Genomic DNA, 23,352 nt, shown 5'->3' with positions numbered 1-23,352 from the left:
CTGCCTATGGTCTTGACCGCCATGTTCCTCTGTGAAGACCGTCATCTTTCTAAGTATTATATCTTCCATAGTACTCAGCAGAGAGTTGCATGTGTGTGTGTGTGCGTGTGTATTATCACTAAATAGCGACCGATTTAATGTCAAAATTTAAGAGACCAATTATATTATACTCGGATGTACATAGTCTTACATTATTTTACAATGATGTTGATATCTGGAAGGAAATAGGAAAGAGTGACCACAGAAGTGTACTTAAATTCTTTATATCATAACATTACGTGATATCCAAGAGTTCCAGAAGAGCTGATTGGTGAATGTTTGGATTTTGGGCACTGCTGCTTCAGCTTATGGTGATGATACAACTTTTACATTAATTTAAAATTTTTCCTGTCACCTTGGCAAGATCCCAGAACGGTGCAGAAAGGGAGACAAAAACAGAAATGATGAGAAGATAATTACATGCTCAACCACACCAGAACAATTGCTCTAAGACCTAATATAGTGAGAAGGGTGCCATGAATCGTGAATCATGAGGTAAAAGACAGCCTCCACGTTAAGTGGCTAACCACAGAAAGCTGCATGTAAACCAGTTAGCCCTTGAGAGAGACTCAGGATCTACAAATGCACAGCATGCATTTTTTTTAACCACTTACCTGGGAACAAGAGATAGTAATTGCAAAAATGAGATCACGAAAGTACTTACCCCGTGACCACATCGGGAGATGCTGGCCAAGTGCTAACTGTGCCAAGAATAAAAAATAAAAATAAACAAAGTGGGTGATTTCATATCCCAGATGAATGTCCAATTTACTGACTAACCCAAACATAATTTTCTTGACCACTGTAAGTGCAGTGGTATTTTCAGTGCTACATTAGTAGAAAAACAAATTGACACAAAACAATATTTCTTGTTTTCTTTCATCCTTTCCTCTCTCCCACCCTACTTGTGCTCAACCTTCTGATGCTGGAAGATGTGCCTGTAGTGTAGATGTGGCCCTTTGTACGTGAGAAGGTTTTCTCCAAATCTGTTCTATATAAATAGTTTTCAGGTTGATGGTCAAAGACTTTTGTGAAATGAAAGGGACCCAAACCTTTGACTGTCCTGTATATTTTGAATGCAGTATTGAGTTTATTAGAAAGCTAAAGAATAGTGAAGTACTGATATGTTAATAAGAAAAAGAACCCAATTTACTATCATTATTGGCAAACGTAGCAATTGCTACTATAAAATCTCCTTCCCTGCCTCCATCTTAAAAACCTCGTACAATTTATTTTATTTTATTTTATTTTATTTTATTTTATTAAAAAAATTTTTTTTAATGTTTATTTATTTTTGAGACAGGGAGAGACAGAGCATGAACGGGGGAGGGTCAGAGAGAGAGGGAGACACAGAATCTGAAACAGGCTCCAGGCTCTGAGCTGTCAGCCCAGAGCCCGATGTGGGGCTCGAACTCACGGACCGCGAGATCATGACCTGAGCTGAAGTCTGACACTTAACTGACTGGGCCACCCATGAACCCCAAAACCTCATACAATTTAAAGGGTCAGTCACTTGATTCATACTTCCCTTTTCTTTAAAAAATATTTAAAAGTATAGTTGAATTAAATTTTTTTAATGTTTATTTTAGAGAGAGAGAGAGAGAGAGAGACAGCGCGAGTGGGGGAGGGGCAGAGAGCGAGAGGGAGACACAGAATCTGAAGCAGGCTCCAGGCTCCAAGCTGTCAGTACAGAGCCCAACGTGGGGCTCGAACTCAGAAACCACAAGATCATGACCTGAGCCGAAGTCGGACGTCTAACCTACTGAGCCACCCAGGCACCCCGAATTAAATTTTCTAAAGCCAAATTTTCTAAATTTTTGGTTTGACAAATGTTTACACTTGGAGTAGGCAGTTATATGTCATTTACAAATACTGATTTTAAAGGAAAGTTCCGAAGTGTTGGAAAGCTATCAATACTTGTTCTATACATTGTGAATAAAAAAGTGGGAATTATTTCAGGCAAAAGAAAAATGGGTCCATGATAAACACAGTACTGTAGTGGGCTTTATACGTAGTGGGCTTTTATATGCCAAAATAAACACAGTATTGTAGTGAGCTTTCTAGGTTGTTTAAAACTTAACATAATTTGCCTCTTAGTATTTGTCTATAATAATGAGTTTTCTTCAGCTACTTGCTCTGTACGTACCACTGAGCGCAGGAAGTAGGAATTAAATATATATTCTAATTGGTTCATAAACTGTAATACAGCTTCACTCCTAATTCCACTTTCATTTAGACAAAGCAGTCATTTGATTTCAAATAACTCTGCGTGGGAAAACTCCTTAGATACAATTTACCACAGGGGACAATGACAAAACACCTTATATAAATTTTTGTGTAGAAAGATCAAATTATATTTTAAGGCACTCACAAAATATTTAAAATATGATTGTGTACTTTAAGGGAATTTTTTGGGTTATTTTGGAACCATACCACAAGAGAAGTTGTTGTTGTTGTTTTTGTTTGTTTTATTTAAATTTTAGTTAGCTAGTATACAGCGCAGTATTGGCTTCAGGAGTGGAATTCAGTGATTCATCACTTACATACGACACCCAATGCTCATCCCAGCAGGTGCCTTTCCACAAGAGAGGTTTTAAAGGCAATTAGTTTTTTGAGGGAATAAGTAAGAATAGCTAGGTTTAAAAAAATTCCATAAATACAGGTCAGCTCTTTATTAGTAGATTATTTTGATAAGGTTCATTTGTAAGTTAATAGTTTGCAAGTTAGTGCACATGTTTAGAGATAGCAAAGTTGAAGGAAATTGCTAAATTTACCACATTAGAACTAAAAAATAGTTAAAAAAAAAAAAAAGACATTCTTAACCACTAGAGTACTTACTTCCTAATTCATGAACTCCTTATTCTATGTAATAATGCTCCATAAATATTTTCAAATTTATGTCAAGAAGGTTGTTAAGTTAAAAAGTCTAAAAAATAATATCTACACAGTGATGATATTTGTGTGAAAAACTGGTAAGACAAAACCATATATATATATTTATGTGCATAAATCTAGGTGTGACAGATTAACATGTCAACACATTTCTCTCTATTTCTCTTTCTCTCACTTGAACCTTAAGAGCACTCTCAGTCCACAGGGATGCAGAAGTTTAAAGAAACTGCTGACTTAAGTCTAAGATGGGAAGATTTTTGCTTCCTGCTCCCAAATGTCAAGAGACCATGTTTCTGCTCACAAGACTAGGAAAACGGGTCCAGAGAGAAAAGAGCTAGAAGACTAGAGTTTACATTGAAGAGGAGAAAGCCTCTTGATGGGACCAGGGAATAAGGTAGAGGGGCCTGGGGCAGCACATCTGCTGGCTTAGACAACAGCTCCCTGCCATCCATCCCCTGGGGACCTTCGTAAGCCCCCTAGCCCAGGGTTAGCGAATTGTATACGACGTGTGGGGATGAGCAGCGTGGAAGTGTCCAGAGTCAGTTAGGAATTTTCCAAATATTTGAGGGAGGTGATGAAAAAATGCTTGGTGGGGGGCACCTCGGTGGCTCAGTCGGTTAACTGTCTGACTCTTGATTTGGGCTCAGGTCATGATCTCACGGTTTGTGGGTTAGAGCCCCATGTCAGGCTCTGCCCGGACAGTGCGGTGCCTGCTTGGGATTCTCTGTCCTTCTCTCTTTGCCCCTCTCCCACTCACTGTCTTTCTCTCTCAAAATAAACATTTAAGAAATGCTTGGGAAAGACCTAAAGGAAATACACGAAAGGGATAATCTTTGTGTCTAAGGCCACTTGTAGAATTGGGGTGGGTGGAGCCAAGGAGAATTTTTGCTTCCTCTCTGGATTGAAGGTTGTAGAGCAAGAAAGTGTTCATTTAATGTTTCACATACTTCAAATAATTTTAAATCATTGATTTGATTAAAAAGAAAAAGCAACAGGGGCGCCTGGGTGGCTCAGTCAGTTGTGCGTCCAACTTCGGCTCAGGTCATAATCTCACGGCTCATGAGTTTGAGCCCTGGGTCGGGCTCTGTGCTGACCGCTGGGAGCCTGGAGCCTGCTTCAGATTCTGTGTCTCCCGTTCTCTCTGCCCCTCCCCTGCTCATACTCTATCTCTCTCTCTCTCAAAATAAGTAAATGTTAAATAAAGTAAAAAAAAAAAAACACCCTACAAATTCTAATAAAATATTTAAAATTTTTGGGGTGCCTGAGTGTCTCAGTTGATTAGCGTCCAGTTCTTGGTTTCAGCTCGGGTCATGATCTCGCGATTCATCAGATCGAGCCCCACATCGGGCTCTATGCAGACAGTGCGGAGCCTGCTTGGGATTCTCTCTCTTTCTATCTCTCTGCCCATCCTCTCTCTCTCCCTCTCTCTCTCTCAAAAATAAATAAGCTTAAAAATATACTTGAAAATTCTTTCTTGACAGATGATGATTTTTAAAAAGAGGAAGTTTAAAAAGTGTTATGGGTTGAATGTATCCCCCCCAAATTCATATGTTGAAATCCTAACCCCCACCGTGATTTTACACAGAAGTGGAGCCTTGGGGGATGATGAGGTCATGAGAGTGGGGCCCCCATGAGTGGTATTGGTGCCCCTATAAAGACCCCACAGAGTTCTTTCATCCCTGTAACCAGTGAGCGTATTGCAGGAGGAGAGCAGTGCGTGAACCAGGACGTGGGGCTCTCCCCTGACACCGGATGTCCCAGCTCCTTGGTCTGGGACTGTGAGAAATAAACTTCTCTTGTTTCTACCCCACCAGTTAGTGGTGGTTTGTTATGGTAGCTTGAACAGAGTAGAACAGGAAGCCAATGAAGATTTTACCAGAGACTCTGAATGGGTCTTCACAGTATTGCCAAGAGGTTTGTAAGTTGTGTTAGTTACACCCAACTTCATGTCAAAGTACATTCTTACATGGCAATATCTCTAATTATTTATTATAACAGCATGTTAGATGTGATTTAGGTTGATTTGAGAGAAATGGAAAAAGAGCCAAAGCGAGAAGAAAAAGGGGAAGTACAAAGGGACGAAAAAGGATATGTGTATATAGCATCTGCTATTTATTGGCATTTTAGAGCATTTTCTCTATGCCGGCTCCTAATTTTAGCACTTTACATAAACTGTATAATTAACTCTTCAAAACAACTTCAAGAGATAGGTGTTAATATTACTCCATTTTACAAATGTGGGTATTGAGAGACAAAAACACAGGCAACTTGCCCAAGGCCACAGAGCTGGGGAGGGTGAGGAGGTGAACCTTGAAAGTGTAGCTCTAGAAGTGGACCCCCAGCCACCATATCAGATTCCATTCAGTGTATGTAATAAAAATCAGCATGGAGGACATTCACTGAAGTCAGATATGGAAACAGAATTAATACAAGAAAAGGTTACAGGAGGCAATCGCTTCTGATCAACCCATTTTTTAATTACCACTAGGTGGCAGTGGTGGCTCAGGGCGTCTGAATTATTTTCGGGAGCAAGAGGGTTAAACAATAGGCCTTGGGGTGATTGTGGAATGAGAAACCATACAACCTCAGTCATCAGTATGAGATGATTAGAGATCAAATGTGACCCTTCACGGGACCTTTCGGACTCTGGCTTAAGACAAGCCATGGAATATTATTAATTAACATCTTCATCAGTTCTTTCTATAAACCTCACAATTTGTCAATTTCTCACTACAATTAGTAAAAATCATTGTCTTAATAAAGACATAATCCTGTGCCAAGTATCATGTATATATAAGTTAATAAAGGGACTCCATCTTTTTTCTCCAGGGTCATTATCACAAAGATGACAGTACAACTCAAGGTTAAAGTAAAATGGCAGTTATTAGAAATATGCATGGTGTTGGGCTACAATCAACTGATATTTAGCTAGGAAATCTAGGATTTACTGAGTCTAATCACTCTGACTCCATGAAGTTCCTGAGAAGGAGATACTCACAAGAGGCAAACAGATGATAAACTAATTCCCACCCCTTTGTTAGGGTTGACTCCTACTAACTGCCCCCATTTGGAACTTGCTGGAAGACTGGACATTCACAGATGATCTGAACTCAAGCACCAAGTGGACCTTCTGCCTTCTTTTAGGGCCCTCTTGTTACTGCCAAGTGGTTTGCAAAATGGAATAAATGAGTTTATCTATAAGTCTAAATTATTCTTCCTGGGCTAGCTGAGAGCTCAGGATGGCAGGTCTGCATTAAGGGGCTGGATTCTGGGTCACTTTCCCTGTGGAAGCAGGAGAAGAGCAGGAAGTGTAGGGGCAAAGTCCAAGAGAGAGAGCCACACCAATCATGGGGACTCTTGGCAGTGAGCGGTCAAAGATTAGCAGACGTGGTCTAACGAACTGTTCTGGAAGCCTGTCCCATCAACTCCACGCTGAGGGAGGCAGTCAGTAGTAGGTGGGGAGAGAATTGAGAATCACGCCCTTCTCCACCATACAAACAAATAAAACAATGTGCACTTTCTCTTTTCCAGGGCCGTGCTACTCACTGAGAGCCATCAGCCATCAGCAGCTAGCGAGCACTTGAAAATGTGACTGAGAAACCGGTAAGACTAAGAATTTGATTTGATTTTAATTCATTTCCACTTCAACACTGAAACAATATAAAGTATTTTTCTGTTAAACACAGCTTTGTAGTTTTGGTAAGACTCATTGCACATTAACCATGGGACTGCATAAGATACGGCTGCATCCTCATGGAGGTGTTGATAGCACATCTTTCTGGTGCTACGAACACATGGACCGTCAGTTGAATCAGTGTCGATTGACTCAGTTGCGATGATTTTTGGAATGTATTTATGTGAGCTTTTTATTTAGGCAGTGCGAGTTACAGTAATACCTATGTAAATTGTAACTGGTAATTAGATTAAAATATTTTAATCAAACTACACTTAATTTATTTTTAGCGCTTTTCAAATTTAAAATAAAGGCATATATCTGATGCAAAGTCCGTTGGAAAGAAAGAACTAGCGTTTTGATGGGAACGGTAAACAAACAAACAAACTTGAATATATGTGCAGATGTAACAATAGGAGGCAATTACATTTTGTTGGGCAAATCCAAAAAACCAATGTTCAGAGATGTTTTTAGCAAATGTATAGTAAGTCTGATAATTAAATGTCTAAAAAACACATTTTAAATGATTTTTAATAGGAGCTGAGCTTGTAACCTTGACAAGTTATAAAATGGATACTTGCACACAAAAAATCATGTTTAGATGGTAAAAGAAGTCATTATTTCTGTTACAGCAATTTTGTTAGATAGTTATAAGAAAAAGGTTAAAAAATATATTTTATAAAAAAGATCTTCAATGAAACCGTCAAACAATTACCAGTAAAACACAAATTCTTAAAAATATGAAAGATCAATTGGTTGAAAATCTGAGAAATGGAAATATTTTCTTTAGGTTTAGATGAGTCATGCAATATGAGATATTACTCACAATACCTTAGTTACAGTTTGTTTCAAAAGGCCTTCCAAGTTCACACACACACACACACAAACTATTAGCAACTCATGACCTAGAAAATTAAGCTGTGTTGTACATAGTTTGGATTCTACTTCTGTCAAGAAGAATTTTAAATAGGTTTCAAAAAATCAATTTCTGTCTTAATAGATTCTAGTTATATTAGGTCAAAAATTTAAATACATTGGAATTTTTAAAGCAGGAGACTGATGCTTTCCTTATAGCTTCATTAGACTGTGAGGTGCACATTGGAGATATTTGCATTCTGTGTTCTGAGGGTCTTAAAAGTGTCATGAATGCAATTGTTGAAGTCACTCAAATTTAAACTTAAAGACCATCGATATACTTATATTCGAAGATCATGAACTATTTTATGGAACTATTGAAAGCAAAGACGATGGATTCATTAAATTTTGTGTTCTTTGCTACTGCTCATTACGTGAGTCATGGGGGAATTGTACAAAGATTTCTCGTATTGTTACCTCCATATAAAGATATTTTGAAACAAAAAGAAATAGAGATGAAAAACAGCAGTGGAACTTATGTTTTCTCACTTATATCACACTGCAGAAAAATAGGCAAAATTTGAAGTTCTAAGAAAAGGAAGTGTTTGCAACCTAGCTAGGCAGGTACAAGAATTTATGTCAAAACTGAAACTGTTCAGGGGCGCCTGGGTGGCGCAGTCAGTTAAAGCATCCGACTTCAGCCAGGTCACGATCTCGCGGTCCGTGAGTTCGAGCCCCGCGTCGGGCTCTGGGCTGATGGCTCGGAGCCTGGAGCCTGTTTCCGATTCTGTGTCTCCCTCTCTCTCTGCCCCTCCCCCGTTCATGCCCTGTCTCTCTCTGTCCCCAAAATAAATAAACGTTGAAAAAAAAATTAAAAAAAAAACAAACAACTGAAACTGTTCATAGTATAAATCAATAATAATTACACCGTTTTAGGGGCGCCTGGGTGGCGCAGTCGGTTAAGCGTCCGACTTCAGCCAGGTCACGATCTCGCGGTCCGTGAGTTCGAGCCCTGCGTCGGGCTCTGGGCTGATGGCTCAGAGCCTGGAGCCTGTTTCCGATTCTGTGTCTCCCTCTCTCTCTGCCCCTCCACCATTCATGCTCTGTCTCTCTCTGTCCCAAAAATAAATAAACATTGAAAAAAAAATTAAAAAAAAAATAATTACACCGTTTTAATCTGGATCAGTATACAGGAGAGTTTTCATTGTAATTACCAACATTATGTAAATTGTCTGCAAGAAGTAGGAGAAAAATTTGAGGAACACTCTTGATATTGAGAAAGTTTTACAATTGCTTTTCAACCTATGAAATTCTTTGAATTTGATGTTGATAATATTGAGCTGACACAAGAGTTAACAACTTTACTTAATGTGGTAGATGTAGTTAGAAACTGATCTACTTTTGCTTCAAAGACAGAGCAGTTATTCTAAGGAACGATGAATCAGTCTTGTCAATGTGGATGTGAATATTAACAGAAATGATTTTTTGTTACTTGCCTCCGTTATTGGAAAACATTTAAGGATGTTTGGAAATTAGGTATGTGAATCTGTTTTTTCGACTATAAATTTTATGAAATCTCAGTACAGATCATACGTTCCCAGTAAAAATTTAGCTCCCATGGAATACGTGCTGTAGCCTGTAAGTTTAATTTGCATACCAGGATTTCAAACACTTAGTACCAGGAGAAGAATGTAAAGTAGATCATTCATACTCTAAAATATTGGTTATTTGTTGAAGTGATAATATATTTTAGGCATTGGGTTAAAGTATAATACTAGAATTAATCTCTCCTGTTTCCTTTTTCTTGTTTTGTAGTTACTCTAAAATCTTAAATTGCCCCATGGCTCTCATTATCCTTGTATTGAGCCGTGCTGGCCTGGGCTGTGCTCAGAATTTGGGGGGAGCTGGGCTGAGCCCTGAAAAATTTTGTAGCCACATTTTGATCTAACATCCTTACAGTGTTTGATTCCAGAGTACAGTCTCAGAATGAAAGACGTCGTGATATCAGAGGCTTTCCTGGTTTCTCATACCTCTTAGGCATAAACTCCTGACAGACACCTGGGTGTGTAGTATCCCCATTATTTCCATACCCAGCAGCAATCCCTCAAATCTGGGACTGCCCTTCCGCATTCCCCCCTCCACCACCCCAGTGCTGCGCCGTGTCCTTTGACTTTCTAAACAAAGCCTAGCCCCTGCGTCCCCCTTCTCCAGCGGTCTTATCTTTTTTCCAGCCACGTCTCCCGAAAAGCTACTACTGCCTTCTTTTCCTTCCTCTTCCCCACGGCACACACATCTGCTGATGCTAATTGGCTTCCTTTAGGGTCTCTTAGAAGGAATCAGACATTCTAATCAACAGGGAGGTTATCATTTCGTCCATCTGGTTCCAAAAACTTTAAGGAGTTACTATCTACTTAATGAGAGACATGTCTCCTCACCTTCATGTAAACTTACAAAGAGGAAAGAAAAGCCAGTGGGTTCATTCTTCCCGTGCCTCCAATTTATGGCTCAGAAAAAAAAAATCAGAATTATTATGGAACATGAGTCAAAAAACTAAAGCAAATGGACATATTTATCAGGCAAGGACTGATTTAGAAAGTGTTTTTGAAGATTAGCATGCACAGAGGGACAAAGTCTAATGTTAAAAACATGCTCTGCAAAACTGAAATGTTATGTTATATCAAATTAAGTCTGAAATTGTTTTAATTGGTGTATACATGTGGAAACAATAGAAATCCATCGAGTAGAAAATACACCTATTCAATTCTGAATGCTCTCAGGAATTTCATGAATTATTTTATATTAGAATTCTAAGCAAGAGAATAATACAGGTCTTTTTCTTTTCTAGCGGAAGTATTTTTGCAACGGTTTTCATGTAAATATTCATATTATGCTATTGAGGGTAATCGCCCCATTTTCTGATTTTTTTTAGGTCAGAATATGTACAGTTCTAAGATTACTGTCCTTTAAAGAGAACATATTTTGCCTCTTGTCTAGGCTGATCACTTAATGCCAAAGAAGATACGCATCTCTCTGAATATTACCTCTAGGTTTTCTTCAAATCGAGATAATAATACGTTATCTCCTGGGGTTATTGGGGGGGTTAATGTGATGGCGTGCCTAGCACAGAGATAAGCAAATATTGTTATCTGTTCTCATCTCACACCTGATCACTGATGGCGTATTCATACCCCGGATCATTGTCAAATAGCAACATTTATCAGGACCTGTCCTTTCAACCAGTGGAGTCACATCATAATCCCATTTAACCGAGGCAGTTTAAACTCTGCATCCTGTGGGAAAGGGCAGAGAAGTACCAGTTTTCTTGACCCGTGATGTGACCATCACTGACTAGGATTACACAGTTTAAAGATCTTTTTCATACAACATACCTTATTTCCGGAGTAAGACCGGTTATCGGGCTAACCCAAAGATAGTATTTTTTGACAGCTGTTGAGAGTGTAATGTATTTGTGGGTAACTTAAGGAATGTTCAAAGATAACTTTTATAAATGTAGAATTTACCTCAAGTGCTAATTTCAGAACCTGATTCTGACATTACATGGGACTCTACTAGATTGGGCAAAATCCACCTTTTGGCAATTTCTCTTCATTATTGTGAGTCTTTTACCTTAGAATCATTAAGTCTCTTCCTGTCTCACACAGACATGAGAGGGAAGCCTGGAAGGGTTTTGTAAATGCTTTTAGTGCCTTGTACCTTTGTGTGGGTTCAAAAAGCATTGGCAGTTACTGAGAGTTTGTGTGGGTTTTTTTTTAAATCTTTATTTATTTATTTTGAGGTGGGAGGGAGGGGGAGAGAGAGAGAGAGAGACGGAGGGAGGGAGAGGGGGGGGCCCAAGCAGCCTCCACACTGTCAGCGTAGAGCCCAATTTGGGGTCTTGATCTCATGAACCATGAGATCATGACCTGAGCCAAAACCAAAAGTCAGACACTCAACCAACTGAGCCATCCAGGTGCCCCTGAGAGTCTTTGAACAAGAAATGTAACTGAAATGATATTTTTTAAAGACATTAAGCTGCTTTTTAAAAATATTTTCCCCAAATTTTGTTGCCTTATAACTCTCAAAGCAAGAATCGATCGCTTGTATTGCTTCAATGGGTACAATAGAGAATGAAGTCATGCTCAATTTGGAGTTTCAAATTCAAGGTTTTTTGTTTGTTTTGTTTTTGTTTTGGTTCAGAGCAAAACAGTATCTACGAAGTCAAGATTTTGTGAGGGGAAAAAACAGATTCTTAAATCCTAAAACTTCCTTCTTGTATCAAGAATGGAACTTGAGATCAAGGCAGAGAACTTTGCTCTCCAATTCTATGAAAAAAGTATGTTAAAGCACGTTTCTTTTCAGGTAGAGATGGGAGTAGAGAGCTCTTCCACCTCTGAGATTAGGAAATGAGAGGCTGTAAAAACCAAGCGACCTAGGTGAGTGAGGATGAGCCCAGGGGCCCTTGGGGGGAGGGTTGGGAAAAAGGAAAGGCAGCAGGATAGAAACTCTCATTGGGATTCCAGATCGAGCGAGGGGAACCAAGTTTCTGCTCTGCTTCCCTTTGCTTCATGCAACATGACATCAGCGTGTTGGGTCGGTACAGGCAGAGGTAGGGTCTAGATGTGTAGACTTGGGGCAGCGAGCACCCAATCTGCAGCCCCTACATGACATGGAAAAGGTCCCCATGTCCCAGAATGACTGTGTGAAGGAAGAAGGTGGCTGAGAATTGAAAGGAAGCAGAACTAAATGAAATTATGCTTAACTGCCAGAAAGTCACCACGGCTCAGGGCGAGAAAACCCGTGCAAAGTCAGAGATCCCCAAGAAAAGGCCACCAACTGTCAGAGAATCTACACAGCCAGACAGACTCTAAGTGTGGAGCCTAACTAGCACACGGAGTCTGTTGAGCTCCCTGGGCGCGGTCACGCTGTCTACCTTGACAGGCCAGACCTCAGCACCATGATGCATAGACACGCCGGCAAGTGTGTGGGCAAAGGAGAGACCCGTGGATGCCAAGACCCATCGGTTATTCCTCGGTCAGAGTCGGCAGGGCTAGCAGAGCGTGACACGTGGATCCAAGTTCACTTTCCGTGTCCTCACGAGATTGCATGTCCTTAGATAGGTTAAGGATTTAAGAGACTGAATTAACCCGAGAGCCTTTTTAACCTAACAACAGACAAAGTTACCATTCATCATCAGATTTCATCATCAAACTTAGGGTTTTTGATAATAAATAAAATGTGTTTTTAATCAGAGAAATAGAGGATCGAAGGCAAAATGAGGCCCATCGTAGAACATAATAAATTACTCTTTTTGCGCATCTAAACTGTAGTGTGCCAATTTTAAACTTGCTCTGGGAGTACCTGAGTACTGTTTAAACCTCCTCTTTCCTGCCTTATGCAAACCCAACATGGTCTGCGTATGTATAATGTAATCTTTATACCATCTCTGCTGGCAGTAAAGATTAGAATGTTAGAAATTCAACGGATGCAGTCAAACATCAAAATGTTACTTCGAATATAGAATGAGACATTGGACATCTTTACATGTGAATCAGATAAGAGTAGAAAAGAAAAGCTATTTGTTCAGAAGAACTGTCATTACTGGATGCTGGTGTATTGACGTGGTTATTTTAACTGCCGTCCTACAGTATGAATGAGGCAAACCCCATAGCTTGTTACAAGGGCAACTTAGCAGTTAGACACGCCCCTGCCCCCGCAAAACAATGCCCCTGCTTGAGAAGGTAATTGACAGCCCCACACGCTGTGATCGTTTATGACCTGGGGGGAGTCTCCTGCAAGTTAGTTTTAGTTATTTGATGACACATTTCTCCTGATCCACAGCATCTTTCTCTTTTCCTCCTCCATTCACATTAGACCGAACCTCAAAATGAATGTTCAGTAAATCATTTCATATTCTTGTCTTACAATCTCGTCTACTTTTTAAAAAATCTCCACTCATTTGCTGTTCAGTCATGCCTTTTATTTTAAGAAGCTAAGGAGGCAAATGGTTTTTAATTGCCTTCCAAATATTTACATCCTATACATCCTGTGATTCAGCAATTACACTTATCAGTTTTCCACCCCCTGCTAACGTAACCACAACATTGTCACAAGGAAATCATGGGGGAAAATGCTCTGGCACACTCACTCAGCTTTGGATGTAGTAGAGGAAGAAATGCCATCCCTCCCTAACTTGCACTGCAAAATTATTTTCCACCCTTAGGGGCAAATGGTCTCTTCCCACCACTGATGGGCCACCACTGTGGCAGGATTGAACGGTTCCCTCGGAAATGCCAAAAAGATTGTTCTCTTACAATGCTGTGTCCAGTAAATACTTGAGTTGTGCCTGTAATTGCCCTAAAATGCACTTCCTGCTGTGTTTGCTTATGTCCGAGAGCAGTTTAGAAGGTCAGCCTGAGAGCTTTAATAGCCTGGATTACTTGTTATTTGGTAATGGAGTAGCCAGGACAAGAGGCGATAGTTAATATTTGCGCCTCATTTATTGAAGAAATGCTTCTGGAACTCTTTCACAGGATGATGATGTCATTCATTCTGATTCAGGTGTATCTTTAGGGTATTAAGTTATTGGTGTTGTTTTCAGGAAATACACAGCAAGCACAGAATTTCTTGCTCACAAATAGACCTTTCTAGTAATCTGAGTGGAGGGTAAATCTATGTACGTTCTGTGCCTCCGAGGTTCCCTGGCCTTTTCCCTGGACTGTTGCTCCTGGGATGGACTAGATTTGGAATCTGAAAGTAGCAACACCAGTGCAGGCTGCCTGAGGAGTGTCATGTGGTTCTGCCTGAAGACGTGATGAACCCTTGCCTGAGTTTCCGGGCCATTCTGAAAATCACCAAGGAAGAGGCACAGCAGTGTTGGGTTTGCATGGGACAACAGTGACCTCCAGTGCTAATACACTTCACAGGGACAGCCCGGAATGGCGACATCGCATCATTTCTTGGTAAATGAACAGACGTGATGACAAGGGAAATGTGGTTAGGAAGAGTGTCCTCGTGAGTCGCTGCTAACAACAGGGGCAAGTGGCAGTCCAGGTTAGAGAGAACATTCCCTCGTGGCACCGCCCAGCAGGAAGGACCTGCTTTCCCAGCCTCACTTCCGAGAAACAAAGGCAGGACGCCAGGCTGCCTGCACTCTTTCCCAGGCTTATCTCCTGGGACATGTAAATGGAGATGGTGGTGCCAGCCGACATTGGAGCCTCAGGCTGGGCCTTGATGGTTGTGGAGTTCTCTCTTCCCTGGGTGTAGGAGACAGTTTGAGACACCACTAAAGATACAGAAAAGACCAAGCGGCTTGTAACTAGGATTATTTAAGATTGCACTCATTGCAGGCCGTCTTCTCTCCAGAGGAAGATTCACTGCTTGATGCTCTTTTGGTCCCAGCCAACAAGCATTGAGAAAGCCATGCGCCATCTACCTTGTTCTTCACACCATGTGACAGCATCGTCATTGCCCTATGTTGGAGAAGAACTACTTTCTGATGCTACCTCATGAAGCTTTGTTGACTTTAATTTAGCAATAACTACTCCCTCAAAAACTATCCCCAGATCCATCCAGAATGTGTTAGGTGCCGGTTACAAGTAGGCACCGTGGTAGTCCCTGCTCAGACATTATCTTCAATGTTTGCATCATCCACATGACGTAGGTTTTGTCTCCATTTTATGGATGAGGAAAATGAAGCTGACGGAGGGCTCAAAAATTTGCCAACAGTGGGAATCGCAGGATTTGAACCCAGACTCTCTGGCACTATCATCCATGCCCTTTCTGTACAAATGGAACGCAGAATCCTCAGCCACACGGGTCACATTTCGAGGACTCGTAAAGGCCATATAGGGGGGCCTCCCTCTTGGGAAGAGTCTGTGGAGGTTAATTTTGTAGGTCAAGTTGACTAGGCATTAAGGTCTCCAGACGGTTGATTAAATACTCTTTCTCTGTGTGTGTGTAAGGGTGTTCTGGGAAGAGATTAGCATTTGAGGAGGTAGAGTGTCCCCAGCATAGATGGATGCCACCCAATTGGTTTGGGGCCTAAATGCGATAAAAAGGCCGAAGAAGGTTGAATCTGCTCTCTGCTTGACTGTTGAGCTAGGACATGGGTCTTCTCTTGTCCTCAGAGCTGGTTCTCAGGTCTTTGCACTTAGACTGGACCTATACCCCAGCTCTCCTGGATCTCTACCTTGCAGGTTGAGGATCAGGGAACTTCTCAGTCTCCACAATTACATGAACCAATACCTTAAGACAAATCTATTTGTGTGTTTGTGTGTGTGTGTGTGTGTGTGTGTGTGTGTGTGTGTATTCTCTTTGTATATGTATATTCTCTGTGTGTGTATATATATGTATATATTCTCTTTATATATATATATATATATATATATATATATATATATATATATATTCTCTTTATACACACACACACACACACACACACACACACACACAGAGGGAGAGAATATATATATTCTATTGGTTCTTATTCTCTAGAGAACCCTGAGTACTAGTTACAGTTTTTATTTAATACTTTTATATCCATAAGACACACAAACTACATGTAAACCTAAGTAAGTTTTAATCTTCTAATCTCCTTTAAATGACTGTAGTTTTACCATCTTTGCTGTGGGGCTGGGCATAGTTTTAGAGACATGTCAGGTCCTTCCTTCATATTTGTCTTAAATGGAAAGATGAACACAAAATTGCCCTGCCCCCGAGTTTTGTTCCCTTTCACTTCCTTTGAAATGCTGTAAGAGGACTGCTGGAATTACATTTTCTAGGAAAGCAGACGCACGTGGCGACTTCCCCTGGATTCTACACAAATGGGGTTCTGTGGAAGGTCAGGACCAAGTCTTTCGGATCTTTGGTCACCCCAAATACCTAGTACAACGATCTAGACATAATGAAGGGCCAAAAGAAACTGAATTTGAAGATATATAGGGTTTTCTTCTGTGCCTTTTAGCTAGTAGGAAAGTTCTTTTATTTCCCAATGGCAGAGAGAAGTGTCTTTGCCCTTTATGTCCAGTCCCCTTTTTCTCAGATGAGCAAGGCCTTGTGCTCTGAAGAATCAGGCAATCCCTGTCATCTCAGAAAGAGAAATTCAGATAGGAGAACACTTACCCTTCACTGTAATGAATGGATCTTGGAAGATTCAAGCACCCAGTAGAGAAAAAGGGACCGTGGATGAGAGCTGATGCAATTGAATACACTTCTAAACACATAATTTCAGCACAGCACACAGCGAGTGACCTGATGTACCGGAGCCCATCTTTTCAGTCTTGGTGGCCTTTTGTGACACAAATCACAGGACATGCAGTTTGGAGCAAGAAAATAAAATTTCTGCTGAACTGTATGTCTTGTGAGAACAGGGGCCACGGCCGTCTTGTTGGCTCCTGGGTTGATAGATCTCAGTACCAAGACTGGCATACGATGCATGCTTGGTAAAATTCATAGAGGCGAATGAATAAGCGAGCAGGTAAATGTTGTGTAGGGACTTTAACCTGGAAGAGCTGGAAGGGTCCAAAGTGGAATCCAGAACAGGAAACGTCCGCCAGCTCTTCCTGACCACGTGAGTGTTGCACCGTCGGCCACAGCAGCCTCCAGCCGCGCATGGCTACGCACATTTCATTAATAAAACCCAAGTGACGGGGACACTCAGTTTCTCAGTCTCACTAGCCACATTTCAGACCTGCAGGGACAGAGCAATCTGGCGGTGAGCATAGGTACGGCGCAAATACGGAACGTCTCCGTTAATGTTCAGAGTCGATTGGGCAGTGCTTCCCTAGGCTCAGAGGTTTAAGGAAGGAAAGTCCAAGGATGTCCTTGTGGGTTTTTTTCATTATAGGATCCATCCCAGCTCACAGGTAAGAAGGTGTGCAGGGCCCAGGGCTTTACGAGAGTTCTAGAATATGATACACGTCTGGCTGGGGAACATGACATGCTGCGTTTCACAACAGCAAAATGGCAAACAAAACGTGGGGAAGGAAACGCTGTAAGGTGGGCCGTGGCCTTCAACACATGCCCTGTTCCGTCCTGTCTCTGCTTGTCAGCATTAGGCCTCGGGGACACTGACCTCGTCCTTCTGGGACTCCCAGGACTGGAAACAAATTTTTAAATTAAAAAAAAAAAGGAAAAGGAAATAAACTTTTTCTATTATTGCAAAAGTTCACGGACACAAATGTAAAAAATGAAAATAAATAAAGGTGTAAAAATGAAAATCTGTTACCTCTTAAGTTTTACAATATCTTCTTTGTCCTTTTTCTGTGCACTTGTATGTGATAAATGCAACACATTAAGAACCATTTCCATGAGGTTGTTCCTTTAAAATTTTTTTTTAATGTTTCTGTATTTTTGAGAAGGAGGGAGACAGAGTGCAAGTGGGGGAGGAGCAGCAAGAGAGAGGGAGACACAGAATCCGAAGCAGGCTCCAGGCTCTGAGCTGTCAGCACAGAGCCCAACCTGGGGCTTGAACCCAGAGACTGCAAGATCATGACCTGAGCCAAAGTCGGACGCTTAACCGACCGAGCCACCTAGGCACCCCTCTATGACATTGCTCTTAAACTTTCCTCTGCAACATCTTATTAATGAGGGCATTTTATTACATTTGGTGGATATATTATAGATTACTTAACTGTCTCTTGTCATTGGATATTTAATTTTTGATGTCATGATTTTTTTCTTCATGAACACTCATATGATAAACGTCATTGCACAAAATGTATATATCCTTACAATTGTTATGAGAGCTAGGGATTCTGGATCAAATTGTAAGCAAAAATTTAAGTCTTTTTGACAAACATTGCCAAATCTTACCTTCTGTATTCAAATTTATACTTGCGTCTGCCCACTGGATTTTTACTAGAAGAATGCTCTTCTCGCAAAACTGTACATAGAGGAGTTGAACTTGACTGTTACTCTTGGGGCTCAACTCGTGGAGCATGATAAAGGTAGATTTTGTAATGGAACCAACATGAGTCTGCTCCTTGGTAAGACACAGATAGAACAGGTGTGGATGTCACACCAAGTAAAATTTATATGCAACAAGTAAGGAGATCACGGGGAATGACTTCCAAAGCCTTGGCTCTCTGGGCAGGGAATGGGTTCCTTTGTTTAGGGTTAGGAGGGATATTTAGATAGGGGAGCCTCGTCATCATCTGTAGACACAGACATAGGGTCGTGGGTATGTCCTAGGGAAACCTGCCTGCACACACGCTGTGTGTTATGTAATGAGACTTGTGTTCCTCCTTGGGCGGAGATTTTAGTATTGCAGTGAGTAGAGGTAGTTGTCAGTCTTTCTAGAGGTCACACCGTGGTCCATTGGCTCAGGTGTGAGTAAGGGGTTGAGCTCAAACTGGTCAACATGGTCTGGGCTGGTTGGAGGTCTTGTCAGGACAGTCGCTCGCTTGCTCACTTGAGGGAAGGTTTTGCTTTCCATTTGCCTGAGTTAAGAGATAAGCTGGAGAGAGGAGCTCCAGGGAAAATGTGAGATAAAGGTTGGTGAGTACAAGCAGGTGGGCAATCAAGGTCAGGTACTGAAGTCTGGCAGGTGACAATTTGAGTGGTTGAGATCTTACCATGATAGCTAGTGAATAAATCATTATGCCCCAGGAATCTATTATGGTGAAGACTTCATGAAGCTGTAAAATGTTGATAAGAAAGTTTAGAGGAAAAGTGGTTACATTTTGCATTGTTGTCGTTTTTGTTTGTTTCAGTAGATAGTCAAGGTCAAGTTGTGCGTAGCAGGGATGAAGACCTCACACTGGAACATATTTAGGATTTGATGTTGTGTGTTGGAGCAGGTGAGAGGCAGGGTGTTTCTTGCTGTCAACAACTGGGAAACTCCACTCCATCGTTGCCCCAGAATGGAGGCAGGGTGTGCTTTTTGTCCAAAATGACATGTTCGGTTACCATCTTTGAGTGTGTGCCGACTCTGGCATACTTGGATTCCTGGGCCAAAGTGGCATCTGTGGAGGAAATACAATCTTACTGCCTTTTCTCCTTCAGGCCCTTATCACTTGATTTACATCTCCAATTAACTTCGTACATTTACTTCGTGTTTTACTGGTAGGATGATACACTTTTGTCATTCCCCAGGGTGGAATTATTGAAGCCGTGTATACTGGGTTCTTGGCCTGCCCTTAACTCCGTGTCTGTACCTTTCCCAAAGACAGTGACTGATACAAGGATTCAGCGTTGCCTTTTTCCTAAGTCCCCCTTCCAGTAATGCTTCTCACTGGTCTTTTCGAGAACACCTTTTTAACATGTATGGAAGAGAAGCTACTTTGAATAGTAAAATGAGTACATGCATAGACTCCGGAGCATTTTTCTGGCTTCATGTCTTTGCTGTGCTCCTGGCTGGTTGTGGGACTTGGGATGCGTTACTTGTTTGGCCCCTCTGTCCTTATCTGTAAACTTGGGACACAAATAGTACCTGCCTGACAAGATTATTAGGGCCCTCTACATGAATATCTGGGAAGTGCTCACAACGGTGCCTGGCCCTCAGTGAGTGTCGGCCGTTGGTCCTTCAGTCTTTCCTCTCACCTGCCAGTACTTTCGGGGCGTGTTTGTGTCTTTTCCTGCCCACCGATTCATATTTTATTGCTTTTGTTCTTTTGTAAGAGATTTCAGATGACCCTTTTAAATCCTATTTCCCCCGCTTATAATGGATCAGACATTTAGGGTTCCCTTGTGAGGATGGTCCTTCATTGAGACTGAATAATAACATGCCATAATGTTAATAATTGCTGACACTATTTGAGCACTTAATTACGAACCACAAATGACACTAAGGACTGCACCTGAAGTCTCCTTTAAGCCTCACAAAAGTCCTGTAAAGTAAATACACCTGTTACTCTCACGTTAAATAAGAGATTTGAAAGATGAAGCCCCTTTCCCAGGCTCTACAAGTAATGACAGAGCCAGCCTAGGAGCTGGGTCTGTCCGAAGCTTTTTGAAACCACCCTCCTCCCGCTTTTCACCCTGTTTCATGCTCCCGGTAGATCTGAAATTCAGTTTACCATTTAATTAGTCATCTTCCATCAAGACGCTGCTGCCATTGATGATGACACTGTCGCTAGCAAAGCAACGGTAAACACAGCCGCTCTTGACCGAGCACCTGCTATCGCCAGGTGGCTGCTGGCCCTTACGCCCATCAGACTAGACGCACCAGGAGGCCCTCAGACTGAGCGGGCTCTAACCACGGCAGCCCCTGGGCAGACCCCACTCCAAGCCTGTAAATGCTTTAGGCTACAACAGAGAAATACTAAGGACAACCAATCACTAAAAGACAACTAAGCTTTAAGCCCTAGCCAAACAATTTTCTTTCTTTGCTTCTGCACTTTCTCCCTGTACACCTTTTCCCTGCACATCTAGCCCCTGCGGGTCTTGCTTCAGTCAACTCTTAAAATTTTCATATGCCCAAGTTTATCTTCTAACAGGTGTGGAAATAATTTTCCAGGCCTGAGATGGGGCCGCTGTCACCCCGAGTGCCGCGTCAGCAAACCGAAAGAAAACTTAGATGATTTTTGAGTCCCTGTAGAGACCCCACGTTTAGCCAGTAAGTCTGTGGTGTAATCAGTCAGTCCCCAAATTCCAGGCCACTTCTGGATCTTCTGACCCAAACACGGTTGGGTATGTGGCCCCGGCCAGCCAGATATTCTCTATTGTCTCTTTCATGCCTTTATCTTATAAAGGCTTCTTGTTTTAGCATCCTGTTGGTGTTCTCTAGACCCTTGAGAATGGAGACTGCTCACTTCCTGCAGTCTTAAATAAAGTTTGTTTGCATCAACTAAAGTGTCTTCTTTATTCCTTTTTAGCAGTTTCTGGCAATGAAGAAGGAGATCTGATGCTGACTGCTAACAGACTATGGGACAAGGAGACGAACCTGCTAAAACCCTCAAGCTCACTGTTCCTCATTGCTAGAGGCCAAGGGTAAGTCACTCTCAGATTTGAGCTCCGCTCCCGTGTGTGCAGCTCTCTGATCCAAACTAACTTTATTTAAAACATCCATGTATATGTGCATAACTATAACTATGACTATAACTATAATTATAACTAAACCATAACTATAACTATAACTATATATATATATATATATATATATATATAGAGAGAGAGAGAGAGAGAGAGAGAGAGAGAGAAAGCTATATATTGTCCCCAGAAAGGTTCTGGGACCCCTTTATGGGGTTTGTTAAAGTTTCCAGAAAGTTTCTAGAGACCCCAGAAAGGTTCTGAGGTGTGTTAAGATTCCCAGAAAATTCTGGGGTCCTGGAAAGGGTCCTGGGTAGTTAATATCAGGGGTCCATGGCAGATAGCAGTGGTTAAAACACTAAAAACCGGGAGGTCCAATCCTGTAACGGGGGGCGGGGGGGGGGACTCGACTCGCCCAGTTTCAACTTGGGGACACGGAGAAATAATTAAGACAAGAAATTGGACTGTTTAGACCCTCAAATCAAAATCTAAATCTAATGAGGCATGAGTCAGACTATTAAAAGCCATCAGGGAGCCCACTGCTGTAGAGACATCTTCTCATGAAACAATCATAGGTCTGTCGCTCATGGGAATGTAAGAAGCCCAAGCTACAGAATTGCCAGGCGCACGTAGAGCTGTTAGATGCCTGCTGCCTAACTCTCAGAGTCCTGTGCTAGGGCACATTGGTCACAGAACACGTTAGATTGATTTTCGGTCACCTGCCAACCTCAAGAAGATGCCTGTGCAGTGAGGTGCACCATCAAAGACCTCCCAGCCTGAGGCGGGGTCCAGGGAAAATGGGCAGGAGCCGGCCAAAGGTGAGAGTTCTTGCCAGAGTCTGCTCTCTCTCACATCTCTGTAGTGCCCTGACGAGAGAGGAAGTTGACGCGTCACATCATCCCTTCCTTTCCAAATCCAGACTCCTGTTAAGTTGGTTTTGGGATACCCATAGGTTGTAGATCCTTTTCTCCCAGAGACAGTGAATTCCTTCTTACTTACTCATTTTGTGCTCTGAGAACTTGGCGTGGCTTTCTGCCTGCCTGGGACATGCAGGTTATGTGTTTTTACACATGCAGGTAGCTCAGCCATCAGATGGGGGAACCCCAAAATATGACCGGACAGATATACATTGCACTCCATTTGTGGCTAAGGTTCTACTGATGCTACCTCTCAGAGGATTGTCTAAGTCTTTTTTTTTTTTCCTTCTTTCTTTCTTAGGTTTATTTATTTTAGAGAGAGAGAGAGTGTGTGTGTGTGTGCATGAGCAGGGGAGGGGCAGAGAGAGAGAGATGGAGAGAGAGAGAGAGAGACAGACAGAGAGAGAGAATGAATCCCAAGCAGGCTCCGTGCTCAATGCAGAACCCACCCTGGGGCTCAATCCCACGAGCCATGAGTTCATGACCTGAGCTGAAATCGAGTCGGATGCTTAACGGACTGAACTACTTAGGCGCCCCTTCCTTTCTTTGGCTGCCTTTGGGGTGGCTCTGGATATTGGGAGGATGATATCTTTTGTACCCTCTTTGAGGATGCCTTTTTCATCCGTAGGGTTGTTCAGTACTTGCAGGAATGTTTACTCTTTGTCCTGGCTAAAATCTGAGAAGACAGTTGAAAGGACTTTTTAAGTAGCTCTAGAATCAGAAGTTGAACAATTTTGAAGCTGATCTGTTCAGAACCTGTCAGGAACTTTTTTTAAAGGCCTTCTCCCCTAAACTAAAATGAAACTATGTACCCAGAGGCAAAGAGAAACATTCCAGAGACAAACAGCTTTCAATCTAGACACAGGAAGCTTAGGTTTCCATCTTAGTTGAGGATCTTCTCCATGATATGAGGAAGCAATCTGAAGATAATGTAGTTGGACGGGTGGGTCAGCTCCTGATTTCATGCATGTTGCAACTGAAATTTTTGAGGAATTAAAAACAGCTGAA

General features: G+C 41.7%; 1 long non-coding RNA gene across 2 annotated transcripts in view; it reads left to right on the top strand.

The window, feature by feature from the left end:
• LOC123576383 overlaps positions 1-23,352 on the top strand; it is a 126,866-nt gene that overhangs the window by 7,932 nt on the left and 95,582 nt on the right. The window contains exons 2-3 of one of the 2 annotated variants that reach the window (XR_006701351.1): positions 6,463-6,534; positions 21,277-21,388. This is a non-coding gene — a long non-coding RNA (uncharacterized LOC123576383). Of the gene's footprint in view, positions 1-6,462; positions 6,535-21,273; positions 21,389-23,352 lie in introns of both variants that reach the window. The other variant, XR_006701350.1, reaches the window with a different exon arrangement.

This window comes from Leopardus geoffroyi, chromosome D2 (assembly GCF_018350155.1).
Source record: "Leopardus geoffroyi isolate Oge1 chromosome D2, O.geoffroyi_Oge1_pat1.0, whole genome shotgun sequence".
NCBI lineage: Eukaryota > Metazoa > Chordata > Mammalia > Carnivora > Felidae > Leopardus > Leopardus geoffroyi.
This window is presented reverse-complemented; position numbering and strand designations above follow the sequence as displayed.